The 18,247-nt window shown below is 45.1% G+C and overlaps 1 protein-coding gene across 1 annotated transcript in view; it reads right to left on the bottom strand.

Moving 5' to 3' along the window:
- Nucleotides 1-18,247, bottom strand: part of ADCY1 (adenylate cyclase 1) — a 143,328-nt gene that overhangs the window by 105,330 nt on the left and 19,751 nt on the right. The gene's annotated exons all lie outside the window — the stretch shown is intronic.

Below are 18,247 nucleotides of genomic sequence, written 5' to 3'. Positions count from 1 at the left end.
TTGTCTGGACTGAGGGAGTAAGTAGGACTTTGATTCTCATCCTCCAGTTGGATGTTCCCTGACCCCAACCCCGGCTGGCCCTTGACCTGTTGGGCACACCCCTATGTCTGACAGACCATGTTCCAGAAATATGGTGTGAAGTCCCCGACTCATCCCTCAGTCCCTCCCATGCCCCTCCCATCTGCTTTGAAACGAAAAGCAAAAGAGCAGAGTTTAAATCTTACGTAGAATCAGGTAGAACATCCCACTGACAAGCGAGGAAACAGGCTGGAGAGGGGAAGAAGCCCCACCCCTCCCATCGTGCCCTCCAGCTCCGAGCCCCTCCACAGCGGCCTGCCTTGCTCAGTGCCAACAGCTTTCCCTCCCTCTGAGGAGCCTCAGCAGGAGCCACGCGGGCACCCAGCACTGAGATGCTTCCGCCTCCTCTCCATCCTCAGCCTCGCAGGCCTGCCTGCCGGGCACAGCCCTGAGAGTCTCTCCTGCGTAGGCTACATCCCTGACCCAGGAGCAGCCGCCATCCCGTGTGACTTTTTCAGAAGGAGCACAGGTGCCCAGACACCTTCACACTCAGGGGCCACAGGAGCAGCCACAATGAAAATAGCCACCCACATCCCGAAAGCCCAGCTGGCCACGAGGGCCTCACCCCTCTGCTCCACATGGCAGATAGCGTTCCATGTGCACAGCCCATTTTACAATGGGAGAACAAATTTGGTACACTTGAAGTTTCCCCTGGTAAGTTACTTCCACATAAACTCCGGAGGAGAAAGACCAGGTCCAGCCCTGCCTGATGCCAAGTGGGGCTAAGTCTATGTCTCAGCTGCCTGAGTCCTGGCCCCAGAGTCTGTGGCCTGGAGGTGTGCCCTAAGCAAAGCCAAGGTCTACACTGAGAACCTGCCCCTACCAAGGGTCCCACTGCAGTCCCCACCCGAGCCCTCACCATAGCCCCCAAGAAGCTCCCATGAAGCTCTGCCGCAGCCACCATGTGGCCTCCACCTTGGCGCCCACCTTGGCTCAGGGGATGACAATATCTGAGGAATTGAAAAATGCAAAATACTGAACTCCAAGGAGAACAAAAATGTGACAGGTGATGGGGGAGCATCCAGAGTCACAAGCGCTGATCCCAGGAAGGAAAGAAAGGCTGCTGGGAAGCCCCTGGCACACACCCCAACTTCCTGCACATGGCCCCCAGCATGGGAGACTGGAGCTCACGTGGACTACTCAGCCGTGGCATAGGGTGCTGCAAGAACCAGCTGTGGCAGAGTTACCCAGCCATCAGCTGGCTGTCCCCAGTAGCCCTGCTCCACTGCCGGCCTCACAAGAGAGCCCCTTATTTTCACTGGGGTTCTTGGCTACCTGGAATAAAGATCATATTTTCCAGCCTCCCATGCTGCTAGATATGGCCAAGGAGACATAACTTGAAAGGTCATGTGGAAACTTTGGAAATGTTCCGTAAAAACATATTGTTCTAGCAGAAACCAAATAATCTTCATTAAAAACTGGGCAAAGGACATGAACAGTCACTTCTCAAAAGAAGAAATACAGGGAGCCAACAAACATGAAAAAATGCTCATCATCACTAATCATTACAGAAATGCAAATCAAAACCACCATGAGATACCATTTCACAACAGTCAAAGTGGCTATTATCAAAAAGTCAAAAAACAACAGATGCTGGTGAAGCCACGGAGAAAAGGGAACATTTGGTGGGAATATACTGCTGGTGGGAATGTAAATTAATTCAGCCACTGTGGAAAGTGATTTGGAGATTTCACAAAGAACTTAAAACAGAACTGCCATCAAATCCAGCAATCCCATTACTGGGTACATATCCAAAAGAAAATAAATCATTCTACCAAAAAGGCACATACATGTGTATGTGTATCACAGCACTATTTACAATAAAAGACATGAAATCAACACAGGTGCCCATCAATGGTGAGCTGGATAAAGAAAATGTGGTAGGTATACACCATGGAATACTATGCAGCCATAAAAAAGAATGAAATGATGTCCTTTGCAGCAACATGGATGCAGCTGGAGGCCACTGAAGTAACACAGGGACAGAAAACCAAATACCACATGTTCTCACTTATAAGTGGAAGCTAAACATTGGATACATATAGACATAAATATGGGAAGAACAGACACTGGGGACTCCAAAAAGGGGGAGACAGGGAAGGAGGGAGGCAAAGGTTGAAAACTAGCTATTGGGTACTAGTATCTGGGTTATGGGATCAATCGTACCTCAAACCTGAGTATCACACAGTACATTCACATAACAAACCTGTACATGTACCCTCAATCTAACATAAGGGGTAAAATTTAAAAAAAAAAACAAAACAGCTTGTCCCTCTTCCCTTCTTCTCCTGCTGTTGTTGGGAACACAGTTGTAACAGCCAGATCTCCACCTACCATCTTGGTTTAGGAAGACGAAGGCAACACACTAGGGACACAGGTGGTGAGCTGGATGGAGACTGCTGAGGGTTTCATGGATCACACCTGTCGCACCACCATAAAGTGCCTACCCTGGAATGTATATGTAAGACAAAAAGAGCTATGTCACTTCTGTAAGCCACTGTCACATGACATTCCTAAGGATAACTGCATTTCCAACCAAGGGCTCAGCATTAGCTCCGTCCATTGGATTTGCAGCAGCAGCTAAGCCAATATAAGTTAATAACCACAGACTAAGGTACAAACCCTTTCCCACAGGAAGCAAGCAGCCATCTGATAAGACTCAGCATTCATTTCTGATTTAAAAAAAAAAAAAAAAAGACGAAATAGCTCATTCACATTATAAATATTCCACCTGAAATGCACATCCAATCTCAAAACCCTCAAGGCCCAAGCAGCAGTAAACATTAGTGCCAAGAACAGATCATGTCAATAAGCTCTAGCCAACAAAATACTTTAAAAACCCAGAAATCAAAAGTATAAAAGCTAATATGACTATGGGTCATACAAAGTACCCCAGTGTCCTATGAAGGTTATATAAAAATCTTAACGCATTTATCTTGATTATCAAAATGTGACTGACTTAAATGTACTCTTAACAAAAACTAGATATTTCAGTGACAATTGTGAAGATTCTACTTCTGGGAACATGGAGAAGTATTTTTCCCTATTCCTCCTGCTGAACACAACTGAAAGTCCTGGATGTTACACATCAAACAAGCAAGACTAAAAGTCAGAGGGAAGAAGGCAGAAATCTTGAGACCAAGAAATGACATAAAGGTGAGTTCCTGAGGTTTCTTTAGCCTCATATATGCCAGACTGAGTGCTGGAGAAGTGGTCAAGTCAGCAACACCAATAGGCACAGACCAAAGGAAAACACAACAAAAGCACCTCTCTTCAGCCAAAGGCCCAGGACTCGGCAGCCTCACAAGGAGAAAACTTTCAGACATAAACCTACCTACTCCAGGCCAGAGACACTGAAAACTCTGTGCCCCAGCCCCACCCACTCCCAGAGTGAGCCAAGCCTTTCTTCTCCACCTGCTAGTAACAAGCATCCCCCAACTCTGAGTCAGTGGGAACCAAGGGGATCTCATTCTCCTCCCACGAGCCAGGTGCTATTAGTGGGGACCATGAGGGACTAGAACCCTCACTCCTGCTCAGTAGTGAGAAGGAGCCCTCCCCACATGGTGTCAACAGAGGCCCAATGTGGAGCCTAAACTTGTAACTCCATCTGGCAGTAAAGAGACAGCAGCCCCCCTTTCCCAGCCAGAATCATGTCACAGAAAATCATCAAAAACAAAACGTCCAAATAACATACAGAGCTTCATACATAACATTCCAAATGCTTAGGTTCCAGCAAACCATCACTCATCATACCAAGAACTAGAACAAGCTCATCAAGTGAACAAAGACAGTCAACACACATCAATACCAAGACAGAGATGCCAAAATAACTAATCAAGACTGTAAAAAAACCATCATAAGAATGACTAAAGAACTATAAATGCACTTTAGAAATATAGATATAAAAATCTTTTACAAGATAGCAATTCAGTGATATGCAACAAGAAGTATATACCCCAAACACATGGGGTTTAATCCAGGGATGTAATGCTAATTCAAAATTGAAACATCAATCAGTGCTACACACCACATCAACAGAATAAAAAAAAAAAAAACACATAGCAATTGATATCAAAAAAGAATTTGACAAAATTCAACATCTATTTATGATGAAAACTTTCAGAAAAATGAAAATAGAAAAAAACTTCGTCTTCTTGATAAGGAATATTCAGAAAAAGCCTACACCTAACATTATACTTAATAGTCAAACATTGAATGCTTTCACTGGGAACAAGGCAAGGATGTTGGCTCCCATTACTCATATTCAACATCTCATGGGAAAGTCTTATTAGTGCAGTAAGTTCAGAAAAGGAAAGAAAAGGCATACAGATTGGAAAGGAAGAAATAAAAGTAATATGATGGTCTATATGGGAAATACAATGGATGTTACAAAAGCAGAAACAAAAGAAAATTGTACCAAAAAGACTCCTAGAATAAATAATTAAGTTCAGAAGGTCACAGGATACAAGATCAATACACAAAAGTCAATTACATTTCTTTTTTTTTTTTTTTAATTAAAATTTTATTTTTTGTTCATATATATTCTAGGGTACAAGTAAAATTTTCACAGTAATCTTTTATAATATATATTTTTTTATTATTATTATACTTTAAGTTCTAGGGTACATGTGCATAACGTGCAGGTTTGTTACATATGTATACTTGTGCCATGTTGCTGTGCTGCACCCATCAACTCATCAGCACCCATCAACTTCTCGTCACTGGCTTACATCAGGTATGTAACTCCCAATGCAACTCCTCTCTCCTCCCCTCCCCCCTCCCCCCTCCTCACGATAGGCCCCTGGTGTGTGATGTCTCCTTCCTGAGTCCGCGATCTCATTGTTCAGTTCCCACCTCCAAGTGAGAACATGTGTTTGGTTTTCTGTTCTTGTGATAGTTTGCTAAGAATGATGGTTTCCAGCTGCATCCATGTCCCTACAAAGGACACAAACTCATCCTTTTTATGGCTGCATATATTCCATGGTGTATATGTGCCACATTTTCTTAATCCAGTCTGTCACTGATGGACATTTGCTGATTCCAAGTCTTGCCATTGTGAATAGTGCCACAATAAACATACGCGGTGCAGCATGTGTCTTTATAGCAGCATGATTCTTATAATCCTTTGGGTATATACCCGTAATGGATGGCTGGGTCATATGGTACATCTAGTTCTAGATCCTTGAGAAATCCCCATACTGTTTTCCATAATGGTTGAAGTAGTTTCACAATCCCACCAACAGTGTAAAAAGTGTTCCTATTTCTCCACATCCTCTCCAGCACCTGTTGTTTCCCGACTTTACCGATCACCATTCTAACTGGTGTGAGATGGTATTCATTGTGGTTTTGGATTTGCATTTCTCTGAAGTTCTTGGCTAGGGCAATCAAAAGAGAAAGAAAATCAAGGGTATTCAGTTAAAAGAAGAAGTCAAATTGTCCCTCTTTGCAGATGACATGATTGTATATTTAGAAAACCCCATTGTCTCAGCCCAAAACCTTTGCTGGATAAGCAATCTCAGCAAAGTCTCAGGATACAAAAATTAATGTGCAAAAATCACAAGCATTCGTATACACCACAGTAACAGACAAACAGAGCCAAATCATGAATGAACTTCCATTCACAATTGCTTCAAAGAGAATAAAATACCTAGGAACTTAAATCCTTTGGCGGATGTGTATGACCTCTTCATGAGAACTACAAACCACTGCTCAGTGAAATAAAAGGAGGACACAAACAAATGGAAGAACATACCATGCCTGGCGGATAGGAAGAATCAATATCGTGAAATGGCTATACTGCCTAAGGTTACGAGTAGATTCAATGCTATCCCCATCAAGCTACCAATGAGTTTCTTCACAGAATTGGAAAACTGCTTTAAAGTTCATATGGGAACCAAAAAAGAGCCCGCATTCCAAGACAATCCTAAGTCAAAAGAACAAGGCTGAGGCATCACGCTACCTGACTTCAACCATACCACAAGGCTACAGTAACCAAAACAGCATGGTACTGGCACCAAAACAGAGATATAGACCAATGGAACAGAACAGAGTCCTCAGAAATAATACCACATCTACAGCCATCTGATCTTTGACAAACCTGAGAGAACAAGAAATGGGGAAAGACTCTTACTTAATAAATGGTGCTGAAAAAATTGGCCAGCCACAAGTAGAAAGCTGAAACTGGATCCTTTCCTTACTCCTTATACGAAAATTAATTCAAGATGGATTTCAGAGGACTTAAATGTTAGACTCTATCACCATAAAACCCTAGAGGAAACCTAGGGTAGTACCATTCAGGACATAGGCATGGGCAAAGCATTCCCCATGTCTAAACACCAAAAGCAACGGCAGCAAAAGCCAAAATTGACAAATGGATCTCATTAAACTAAAGAGCTTCTTGGCACAAAGAAACTACCATCAGAGTGAACAGGCAACCCTACAGAATGGGAGAAAATTTTGCAATCTACTCATCTGACAAAGGGCTAATACCAGAACCTACAAAGAACCTCAAACAAATTTAAAGTGAAAAAAAAACAAACAACCCTATTAAAAGTGGGCAAAGGATATGAACAGACATTTCTCAAAAGAAGACATTCATACAGCCAACAGACACATGAAAAAATGCTCATCATCACTGGCCGTCAATTACATTTCTATATACTATTAATAAACACATGGACACTGATATTTAAGATACAATACCATTTACTGTTGCTCAAAAATGAAATACTTAGGTATAAATCTAACAAAACATATATAGGACTTGTATGTTAAAAACTGTAAAAGACTGATTAAAGAGATCAGAGAAGATCTAAATAAATGGAGAGACATACCATGTTCATGGATTGGAAGACTCAACTTAGTAAAGATGTTAATCCTCTCCAAATCGATATACAGTTTTAATATAAATCCTATCAAAATCCCAGCAAATTCTTTAGTACCTATAGGCAAAATTATTCTAACACTTAAATGTAAAGGAAAAGGAATAAGATGACCTAACATAATTTTGAAAATGAACAATAAGGTAGAAGAAATCAGCTTACCTGATTTCAAGGCTTGTTATAAAACAAAAATAATCCAGACAGTGTGAAGTTGGTTGACAGATAACACATAAGACAATAAAACAGAATCTAGAATCTACAAATAGACCACACAAATATGCACAACAAATTTTTGACAAAGGTTCAAAAGTAATTCAATGGAGGAAGGGTAGTCTTTTCAACAAATGCTACAGCAACTTGACATTCATAAACAAAAACAAATGACTCTTCACCTAAATCTCATACCTTATGCAAAAATTAAATTAAAATACGTTACAGATTTAAACGTAAAAGACAAAACTTTTAGAAAAACACATAAGAACTAAGGCTAGGCAAAAAGTCTTTAGACTTGACACCAGAAGTACAAAAGAAAAAATTGGTGAATTAAACCTCGTCAAAATTAAAAATATTTGCTCTCAAAAAGACTCTACTAAAAGAATGAAATGATAAACTACAAGCTTTGAGAAAATATTCACAAACCACATATCCAAAAAAGTACTGTTATCTAGAACATATAAAGAACTCTCAAGGCCCAGCAATTTTAAAAATCCAATTAGAAAGTAGGCAAAAGACATGGATATGTTGCTGGGTACATAAATGGTACAACCATTCTGGGAAAGTTTCACTATTTCTCAGTAAACTAAATAGGTAACTTCCATATGACCCAGCAACTGTACTTTTAGGTATTCGTGCCAGAAAAATTAGTACCTATGTTCACTCAAAAACCTGTGCATGAATGTTCATAGCAGCTTTATTCCTAATAGGCCAAAGCTGGAAACTACCAAGACATTCTTCAATGGGCCAACAATTAAACAAACTGTGATATAGCCACACCACAGAATGCCACTTAGTAATAAAAAGAAACAAATATTGATATATTCAACAATATGGATGAATATCCAAATAATTATGCTGAGTGAAAAAAAGCCAATCCCAAATGTCTACATATTGTATGATTCCATTTATATGAACTTTTTGAAATTACAGATTTATAGAAATGCGTTAACAGGTTAGTGATTGCCAGGTCTTCAGAATGAAGGTGTTGTGGAGGGAAGTGAGTGTGGCTATTTAAAGAAAACAAGAGGGATCCTCAGGGTGATGGATGTTCCATATCTTGGCTGTCCCAATGTCAATATCCTGGTTGTGATATCGCTCCACAGTTCTGCAGATGTTGGCATTGGGGAAGCTGGGTAAAGGGCACATGGGATCTCTCTGTGTTATTTCTTACAACTACATGTGAATCTACAAGTAGTTGAAAATAAAAACAGTTTAATTTTAACTAACAAAAAAAGACTCTGAATACGGAGAAACTAGAGGCTTTGCATATTCCTGATAGGGATGGAAAATGGTGCAGCCACTTTAGAAAACAGTCGAGCAGCTCCTTAAAATGCTAACCATAGAGTTACCACAAGACCGAGCAATTCTACTCCTAGGTATTTATCCAAAAGAAATGAAGATGTGTTCACACAAAAACTTGCACGTGATTTTTTATAGCAGCATTACTTATTATAGTCAGAGTGGAAACAACCCAAATATGTATCAACTGTGAACAGATAAACAAAATGTGATGCATCCATACAGTGGAATATTATTTGTCCATAAAAAAGAATTAAATACTAAAACATGCTAAGATCTGGATGCACCTCAAAAACATTATGCTAAGTGGAAGGAGCCAGTCACAAAAGATCACCTATTATACGATTCCATTTGTATGAAAGGTCCAGAACAGGTAAATCTATAGAGACAGAAAATAAATTAGCAGGTGCCTACGTCTTGCTGGAGGGTAGGTGTGGTTATATATGGAGAGTGACTGCTAATGGATACAAGGTATCTTTGGGGGATAATAAAAATATCCTAAATTTAGATTATTGTATACTAATTTTCTTTCATAAGATCATTTGACATATGTATGAAATAAGATTAAGGTGTAATAAGATTAAGATTCTTGTATAATTCTATATAATAATAGCTCTAAAATACAGGAAATAGCATTTAACTGAACTTTATTCAATTGAACAAAGTTTATTTAATTGAACTTTATGGTATATAAACTCAATAAAGATGTTTAAAAAATGGAAAAAAAAAATCACAACTGTAGTGGTTTGAGAAGGTGCTGTCCGTGGGCTAGCCCTGTTTAAAAATCCATACTGCATCACTTAAATGGAAGTCTTCTTTCTCTTGATAAATTTCTTCACATGATGAGAACTCAAAATTGTTCCATTTACCTTGTTAGGATAACAAATTGAGTGTGTGCTTTAAATAGCTGCATATTATTTTTGGAATTCTGATTTAATAATGGCTTCTGAGGAACAGCCAGGGCTCTGGGAGGGGCCAGCTCCATATGATGGAAGAGGAAGCTGAACTCAGGGATACAGGGCTTCCTGGACAGGGTGCAGGCAGAGGAGGAGGACGCTGAGGGTGACCTCCTATGCCTCTCACCCTGTGCTCTCCAGCTGTGAAAGACACAGACCTCAGGCTAGACCCTTGTTGGGGGCCACGAACACCCTGAAGCCCCCAAGTGGTCTTTACCACCCAGTGGAGCTGCACTTCCAGCCCATATCCCCATCCTCTCCAAGCAGAAGGAAGACAGAGCTCACGCTCACCAAACGAGGACCTGTGACCACCTCCACCTCAATTTGCTGCCTGAATGCCTCCTCCAGTTCCCACCTCCCTGCCTCTACCTGGCAAATCCCTACACGTCCCTCAAAGCCCTGATCATTCTTGCTCTTCCCCATAGTACGTCCCTATTCAGTTCAGTCAAGGCCGCCTCCTGTAAGCCCTGGCACTGGTCACTTCTGAGAGCATCTCTACAGCCAGAACAGCCCTGGTACCCTCCGCCCTTCCCCAAGCCTGGTACCCTCCACCCTGCCCCAAGCCTGGTGAGTGTTCTCAGCCATGGTGTCCTCCATCCACACTGCTGGTGGGGTTCAGGGCCCTTCCCTTCTCCTAGCACCAACTCCAGGCAGGACACTTCTGGAAGGTGAGGGCCATCTCCACTTGTCTTCACCCATACCTCTCACCCCCAAGTTGACTGGCAAGGTCACAAAAGCATGTGCATGAGATGCACACACAAAGAGGCCACTGCTGGGAGTGCTGGGCCAAGGAAGCTACAGGATCAATTCCCCAATCACACTCTATCGCATTCATTCACTACACACCTATTAACGAGGACTCATGACTGCGCCTCTACCAACCGTTGTTCTGCAAGGTAAAATCACCAACGAGACAAACCAGAAGGAGGTTGGAAAAAAATAAACAATAATGGCCTCTAAAGTTGTGGCAGTGCTGCAAAAAGGAGTCTCCTTCCAGGGTGGACAGCAGGCCCTGAGCAGAGGAGCAGGCTAAGGGTACAGTGTGGTCAGGTATAGATAGCACTGCCCCTCATCACCCACAGCCAGCCACACTCAGGGCTGGTATATCCGAGGCCTGGAGCGTCAGGGAGCTGCCCAGCCACAGTCCGTCAGAGCCAGCTGAGAATCTGGCAGGATCCCCTCTCCTGCCTCCTGCCACGTGCAGCTCAAGTAAGAGTGGGGATAGGGGAAAGGGAGGAAACCCAGCAGGAAGGGGCCGTCCCCCAGCCCAGGCCTGCTTGTCCACCAGCTGCACAGGGGTGGCGATGTGTACTTCTATTTGCACTTGGCCATCCAGGGAGCCCAGAGCTGGGCACTCACCACTCCAGGCACACTCATCCAGGACTCACATGCAGCATCTCCTTATTTTTAAAATCATACACTTGACTTTTATTTGAAATAAAATAACATGTTGTTTTGTGGCTGCTATGGACTAAATAGACCCTCCCCTCCATATTTATAGGTTGAAGCTCTAACACCCAATGTGGCGACTATATTTGAAGACAGGGCCTTTAGGGAGGTATTAAATTAAAATGAGGTAATTGGGTGGGCCCTGATCCAATGTGACTGCATTCCTCTTCTCCTCCTAAGAGGAAATTAGGAGACACAGAGAGACACCAAGGGTGTGTGCACAGAGGGAAGACCATGTGAGGACACAGGGAGAAGATGGCCATCGGTAAGTCAAGGAGAGGGGCCTCAGATGGAACCAGCCCTGACAATACCTTGATCTTGGACTCTGCAGCCTCCAGAACTGTGAGGAAATACACTTCTCTTGCTGCAGCCACCCTGTCTCTGTTACGCAGCCTGAGCTGACCACACCAGCCCCGGGCTGCCTCCCTCCAAACTTCTGCCCATGAGAAAGACAATTTCTATTTTGTTTAAGCCACCATTTTCCAGGTCAGTTACTAGCAGCCAAACCATATTCTAACTGACGTGCTGTCCCAAGGGGCCACTTTACTCCAGACAGGCTCTCTGAGCTCTGTCTTCCTCAGCGGGCGGGGTCAGAGCCTGCCTTCCCGTTGCTGCTCTCCCCCACTTGCGGCTCTGCTCCCCGGGCTCTTCCAGGAAAGCCTGGTGGGAAACTGGAAAGCTCCCTGCAGCCTGCAGCTGTGTGTGCCGAGTCCCTCACCCTGTCAGAGGTCCCCTCCATGGGTCACTTCATGTCACTATACTAGACATAGCTGGGCCCAGTTCCCTAGTCATCAGAGGGCCAGGCTGCACATGTAGCAGATCTGCCCTCTCCCTCACAGACCACCAGATGCCCACAGCACAGCAGATCCCATGTCCTCATCAGCATGGAGGTAGGCCCTGGTAGGCTCAGGGACCCTTCCTCTCCCAGCCACACCTGGGCTCTATATCTTGGCATGTGGCTTCTGAGCCTGGGCTGTTCCATCAGGGAGAACCAAGAAGACCAGTGTGTCCAGGAGCCACACGTTGGCCACCACCTCCATCTGCCATGCAGACTTCAAACAAACTAGGAAAAAGACAGATGTGGCAAGGCCACTCAAGATGGCTCACACCTTTAATCCTAGCACTTTGGGAGGCGGAGGCGGGCAGATCACAGGAGGTCAGGAGTTTGAGATCAGCCTGACCAACATGGTGAAAACCCATCTCTACTAAAAATATAAAATTAGCTGGGCATGGTGGCACATGCCTGTAATCCCAGCTACTCGGGAGGCTGAGGCAGGAGAATCGCTTGAACCCGGGAGGCAGAGGTTGCAGTGAGTCGAGCTAGTGTCACTGTACTCCAGCCGGGGTGACAGAATGAGACTCTGTCTCAAACAAGCAAAAAAAAAAAAAAACCAGACACGTGGCAAACAACTAGGTCCCCACAAACCTCCTCACAGTCCCCCAGGACATGGCCAGAGAGCCTCCCACAGACAGTCCAAGGCGACAACCAGCTCCGGCATCTTCCTCGACAATATTGCAGCACTGGCCACAGAATGACAGGGAGGAGACTCTGGGATTCCCGGAGCTGATACAGAGCAAACTGTGACACACAAGCCACAAAAACCAAGCAGAAGGAGGTGACAGGGGGGCCCAATGTGGTGCTCCTGGAGAGCTAAGGAGACTGAAGAACCCAGCAGGCTGTGCCAGCCACAGGGCAACAGGATGCCTCAGCATGGAGCCAGATGTGTGACATCCATGCAGGAGGGGGATGCCTCCAGTACCACTTTTGACGGTCCCCAGAAGTGATGCTGGCATTCAAGGCAGGAAGGAGGCTGGGCAGGGGCTGCTCCAGGAGGCCATGGAGCAGGTCACCTCCACTACCCAGCATATGACCAACAAATTGGGAGCCGGGAGCATTCTAGAGCCTCTGATGCTGATCACAGACACCCTGGACCTCAGTTCCACTTGCATGGGTGTCCTGGCAATGGCAGAGGGCTGACAGCACACAGGAGTCACGTCGCCCCGACCAGGCAGCATGCCCTGCCCCTCGCTCCTAGAACCTGGTGCATGAAACAGCAGCAGGGCAGGGACCAAGCGTCCACCCGACGCCCACCCAATCCACTTCAACACCAAGAAGCCAAACCGCTAATGAAAACAGGACTGAGAGAGAGGCTTTCCCTGCCATCCACGTGACAGGCCTCTGTGAGATGTGGGAATCCGAGCTCTGTCCTCCCTAATCACCAGCCAGCTCGACCTGGGCTCAGAGAGCGAGCTTTCCATGCTGTGACTGATCAAATTGGAATTGCGTTTTCCTTAAAGTTCTGTCTAACTCATCTGTAAAACCATCTGGGCTTGCTGTTTACTTTTTGATGAGCTTGTAAATTACTGAATCAATCTTTTTAATAATTACAGGATTTTTCAGGCTTTCTTTTTCTTTGGGGATCATCTTTGGTAACTCACACTTTTTCTGGAAATTTGGCCATTTTGTCTCTCTTCAAATATACTGGCATAAAATTATTCTCAGCATTTCCCCATTATCTATTTTTAATCCCTGCTTTATCTGCAGCCTTTCTCATCCCTCATGCTCCTTATTTGTGTCTGCTCTTTTTCTTCTTGATCAGTCTCTCTAAGGCTTTTCTATTTCAAAAAACCAACTTTTGACATTTTTGTTCAGAAACAGAAAAAGCCCTGTTAAAAGAACCTTCACACCCCTTTGGAGCATTTTAGCTGGGTTATTTGTAAGCCTAAAACGTCCGTGTGAGCATTTTTTAGCTGAGGAAGTCTGTGGCCATGAAAGGAAGAAACAGCCACGTGGTTTCCTTGGAAGATCCCGGGCTCACCCTGGCTCTGCCACTGGCGACTCTGTTATTTGCTCCGTTATCTTTCCTGGGTTATTTAAATTTTCAGGGACACAGTTCTCAGATTTATTAAGCAGAATAAAGTCCTTACATTTCTAACCATGATACAGAGGGCTGAAATTAATTTTAAAGAGATCTGACAACTCAGAAAGAACATCTTGGTACCCTGACCTTCTTCTATTCTGCCCAGACCCTGCAGGCAAGGACAGATGAAGGGCAGGGGCCCACGGTGACCCTTTGTTCTGTTTCTTTGTTTTGCTGTGTTGAGAGAAGGGGTCATTTTAGCTCATTCAAATCCCCCGAAAGGAATCAGTCTCAGGCACACTGACAATTCAGGTAAACCTTTCCTAAGTACAGCAGACAACTTTCCAGACAGACAGGAAGTAGTGCAATGAAACAGGCAAGCCCCCATTCCCCACCCCACCCTTCTCTTCCAGAGCCTCTTGTTCTATGGGCTGCCCTGAGAAGGTAGAGGAGAGGACAGTGAGAGCTACTGTAGTATTTCCCCTCATAAGAATGCTGGCAGAAGCCTAGCCCCTTGAGACTGGCACCTGCCTCAGCAGGAGCAGACCAGACCCTTAAAGCCTCAAAGATTCTGCAGGGCAACCGCAGGCTACTGGAACTAAACAGTACAGGAGGGAAAGGAGAAAGCTCCTATTGGCTGTATCTGTTGTCACCTTCTTCATGGGTTGCTGCAAAAGTTAGCAGTAAGTAGGCACAGAGCACCCAAGGATGCATCCTGGCTGGTAAAAGCCAACACTGGCATCATAAACCAGGAAATTAAGAGGTGCTCCCCAGGGCTTAAGGTGAAGCACACGCTACTACTGGTGTTGAAACATAACTTATCAAACTGGGCAAGAACGATCTGGCATTGGGGAACAGAGGCAGCCAATGTGTAAACAGAGTGGAGAAGAGCGTGACAGCCGGCGGCCTCCACCCCTGGCACTGCCAGGAGGCTCGGAGCAAGGGCACTGCTGCTACAGCCATCTCCATCTGTTCCATCAGTTCCCATCCCGGAACAAAACTGGTTCAGCTGGGACAGGATGAGAGGTCTTAATGTTAGGAATTTGCATTTCAGAATAGCAGTCCCCCGTTGTGCTCTCCTGTAAACCCAGGCAGTCAGTGCGGGCCATACAGTGCAGACCTGTCCACAGGCACATCCCTAGGAGGTGTTTTCTGAGCCTCCTGAGCCGAACTCCTGTTTTGTGAACTGAGCACAATGTTCTCCCTGCTCACAAAGCCGCTGACCACAGTGCCTCTGAGTTATGCATTCATCCCCCAGGAAGAAACAAAAAGAAAACCACCGCCGAACTCCCCAATGTGTCTGCTCCCCTGCCTCCATGCCCTTGCCTGTGCACTGACCCTCAAAACGTGTTCATGATGTCTCTTTCCCGCTAGGCTCAGGAGCTCCCCTCTGTGAGCACAGACACACAGAAGGCAGCCCTGACCCCTCTCCACCAGTCAGAGCCATCTCCTTCCAGCTGAGGCCACAGGACATGAAATGATTTCCCTCAAAGCATTGTGCATGGGAGCATAAGGCTCAGAGTCTGCCCACACGCCTCCCCTCGACTCGACCTCACTCAGCCCACATCTTCCGGTCCCTCTGGAAGTGCCTTGCGTTCCACCGCCTCCTACCAGTGATGCCCACTTCAGCTTCCAGGACCAGGGTACACTGACCAGAATCCCTCTCAGGACTGGGGTATGTCCCCCACAGATCCCATCCTGAAACCAAGGTGTGTCCCCCAGATCCCCTCTTAGGACCAGGGTACATCCACCCAGAAGCCCTCCCAGACTGGGGTGTGTCTACACCCAGATCCTCTCCCAGGTCCAGGTGTGTCTCCCTGGATCTCCCCGCAGAATCAGTTCATATCCCCCCATCTCCCCTCTCAGAACCTCAGGGCATCCCCCAATCCTCTCCTATCACTCATTGTGTTGCCTGGATGGTCCAAGTGGCTGCGGAAGGCTCTGGGAACAGGTACTGAACGGAAATGTGTCATGAATGGAATTAAAATATGAAAGGCAGATGCTCACAACTAGCCACATGGTAAGGCTCCCTCACCTGTCATTCAGGAGACTGGCATTTCATGCTGACACAGGTGAAGCCTGAGCAGGGCTGCCATGGCCAGGCAGTCCCCCAGGCAGATGCTGGGGGACAAAGTGCCTGTGTACCTGAGAGACCCAAGAGCCGGCAGGGCCCTCTTGGGCCCCAAGTGCTCCCCTCTGCCATCCCAAAGAGACAAGGCTCCTTGCACTGACATCGGGCAGCAGGTGGCCAGGAGGAAGCTGAATGCTGATTACCAGCCCATCTAGGCAGACAGTTATTGTGAGATACAACCCTGCAGGCTCAAAGGGAATCGACAGAAAAAATACAGCAAAAGTCAGGACAGCTGAGGTCTGAGGATACACTTGGTAAAGTCACGGAAGGCATATCCTCAATCAGCGCTCAGGTGTCAAAACATCACCTCAGCTTTGAAGCAACAGAGGAAATCATGAAGGAAAATGATCCTTCCATTTGAAAACACAAAAGATTGAATTTTTACACAAGGAAAAGCAAAGCTAGAGGAACAGACCTGGGGAAACGTGGGGATGAGGCATCAGTGTTTCTGTTATACAATGAGCACTTCATCTGACTGCCAGGAAAGTCAGAATATAACGGGATGGAGGGTTGGAGCATACTAGTCACAAAGAAATACAGAAGGTGAACAAGCATGAAGGAGTTGCTGTCAGCCTTAGTAAACAGAAAGGGGCAGGGGAAACAGGAGGTGCCAAGTCCTCACAGAGAGAGAGGGAGGCAGGGAGGGAGAAAGGCGGAAACCAATAGGCAGAAGGAGAGGGAGAAGGGGAGAAAGACAGGGACTGCAGAGCAGCTCATCAGATCCCCAACCCACCTACAGCGCTGGGCGAGGCCTGGCAATCTGCATTCCTAACAGGCTCCCCGTTGGCCTGGGCTGCTATAGACAGCAGAATGTAAGCAGACATCACTTATAAAGATGTAAAAGAGCACAAGTTTGGGAAAATACCTCAGAAACTTGGGAGAGAAATGACATATTTACACTGCTAAAAATGTTACTCAGTGAATACTTCATGTGCGTGAAGAAAAAACTCTTTTAGAACGTGGTATCTAAATGTCAGACACTGAGAACACTGCAGAACATGCATTAACGGGAAGAATAAGCAGATGTTTTAAATCACATTTATCACACCAGTAGCTATGTCTGTGCAAAATGATAAGCAAAAAGACAGAAAATAAAATTACATATACACCAAAACGGCAATCACGTGGGAAAAATACACATAAAGACAAAATCTGAACAATAAATAGCATTCGGCTGGGTTAACTGGATTGGGTGACATTTTGAAAATGTCTTGCTTAAGAACGTACGCTCTGCAGTTAGAACTTGGACACATCTCTGAGCCTCCCTGAGTGTGGACTGCCTCCTCCATAGGGCTGAGGAAAAACTCCCTTGCTCACAGAGCTGCTATAAAACCCAGTGAAATGCTGCACATCAAGCAGCAAAGGCTAGACTAGACAATACTGGGAGGAAAGAGAGTCCTTAGGAGAGGCAGCAAACATCAGAAAATAAATGAAAAAAGACCTACACAGAAGCAGGAAAGGAAGGTATGGAAAAGGAGATGGGAGGGAGATAAAAGAGGAAAAGAAAAGGATGATTCAGAAATGCACACAAGCAGGGCCCATGAAAAGAGCCTTTGCCTTCTCCACTACAGAGGATGTAGTTAAGGGGAGAACAGGGCTTCCAAAGATTCATTTCTGGGATTTTATGGAGGTAACAAAATAAGGCTACTATACACCTGTCACAAAGCACAAAGGAGGTATCTCTCCCAGTGTGACCGACTCTAGTCTAAGAGCAAATGCTCAGGGTTCAGCCTCGAAAGATGCTCAATTTATACACACACCAACACATTCATGCACACACACAGACAACACATCAACATATGGGCATATACACATATACACATATCCCTGCATATCACAGACATACACACACAGACATACAGGCATGCCCACAAAGACACACACATCTACATGAATACAAAACCACACATACATGCAACCACACAGACGTACAGACAGGCACATACATGCACACATACACATGAGCACAGGCATTCACAGACATACATGCACACATGTACAGAGGCAAAGGCAAATGTGCACATGTCCACACATGCATCTCCACAGGGACGCACATGTACATATACACAGACATGTACCACTGCCCACATATCATCCACATGGACACGCCCTCCTACATGTTCACATACACGGCAATGCACACACCACCTAAACATACATATGTGATCTATTTCTCAACTATATCCTACTTTTATTGTAACTATTAGGGATCGCAACAATGTCTATACATGAAATGTGTTTGTGAGTTTTTACATTTATATTTGGTATAATACCTTGTATTCACATAGTTGAGAAAGAGATCCTACATGTCAGCCACAGGCCTGAGACATCAGCAGTTTGGTGTCACAGAGGCCTGTGAGCCCCAAGACTGGGGGA

The sequence above is a fragment of the Papio anubis genome, chromosome 4 (genome assembly GCF_008728515.1).
Source record: "Papio anubis isolate 15944 chromosome 4, Panubis1.0, whole genome shotgun sequence".
Lineage (NCBI taxonomy): Eukaryota > Metazoa > Chordata > Mammalia > Primates > Cercopithecidae > Papio > Papio anubis.
This window is presented reverse-complemented; position numbering and strand designations above follow the sequence as displayed.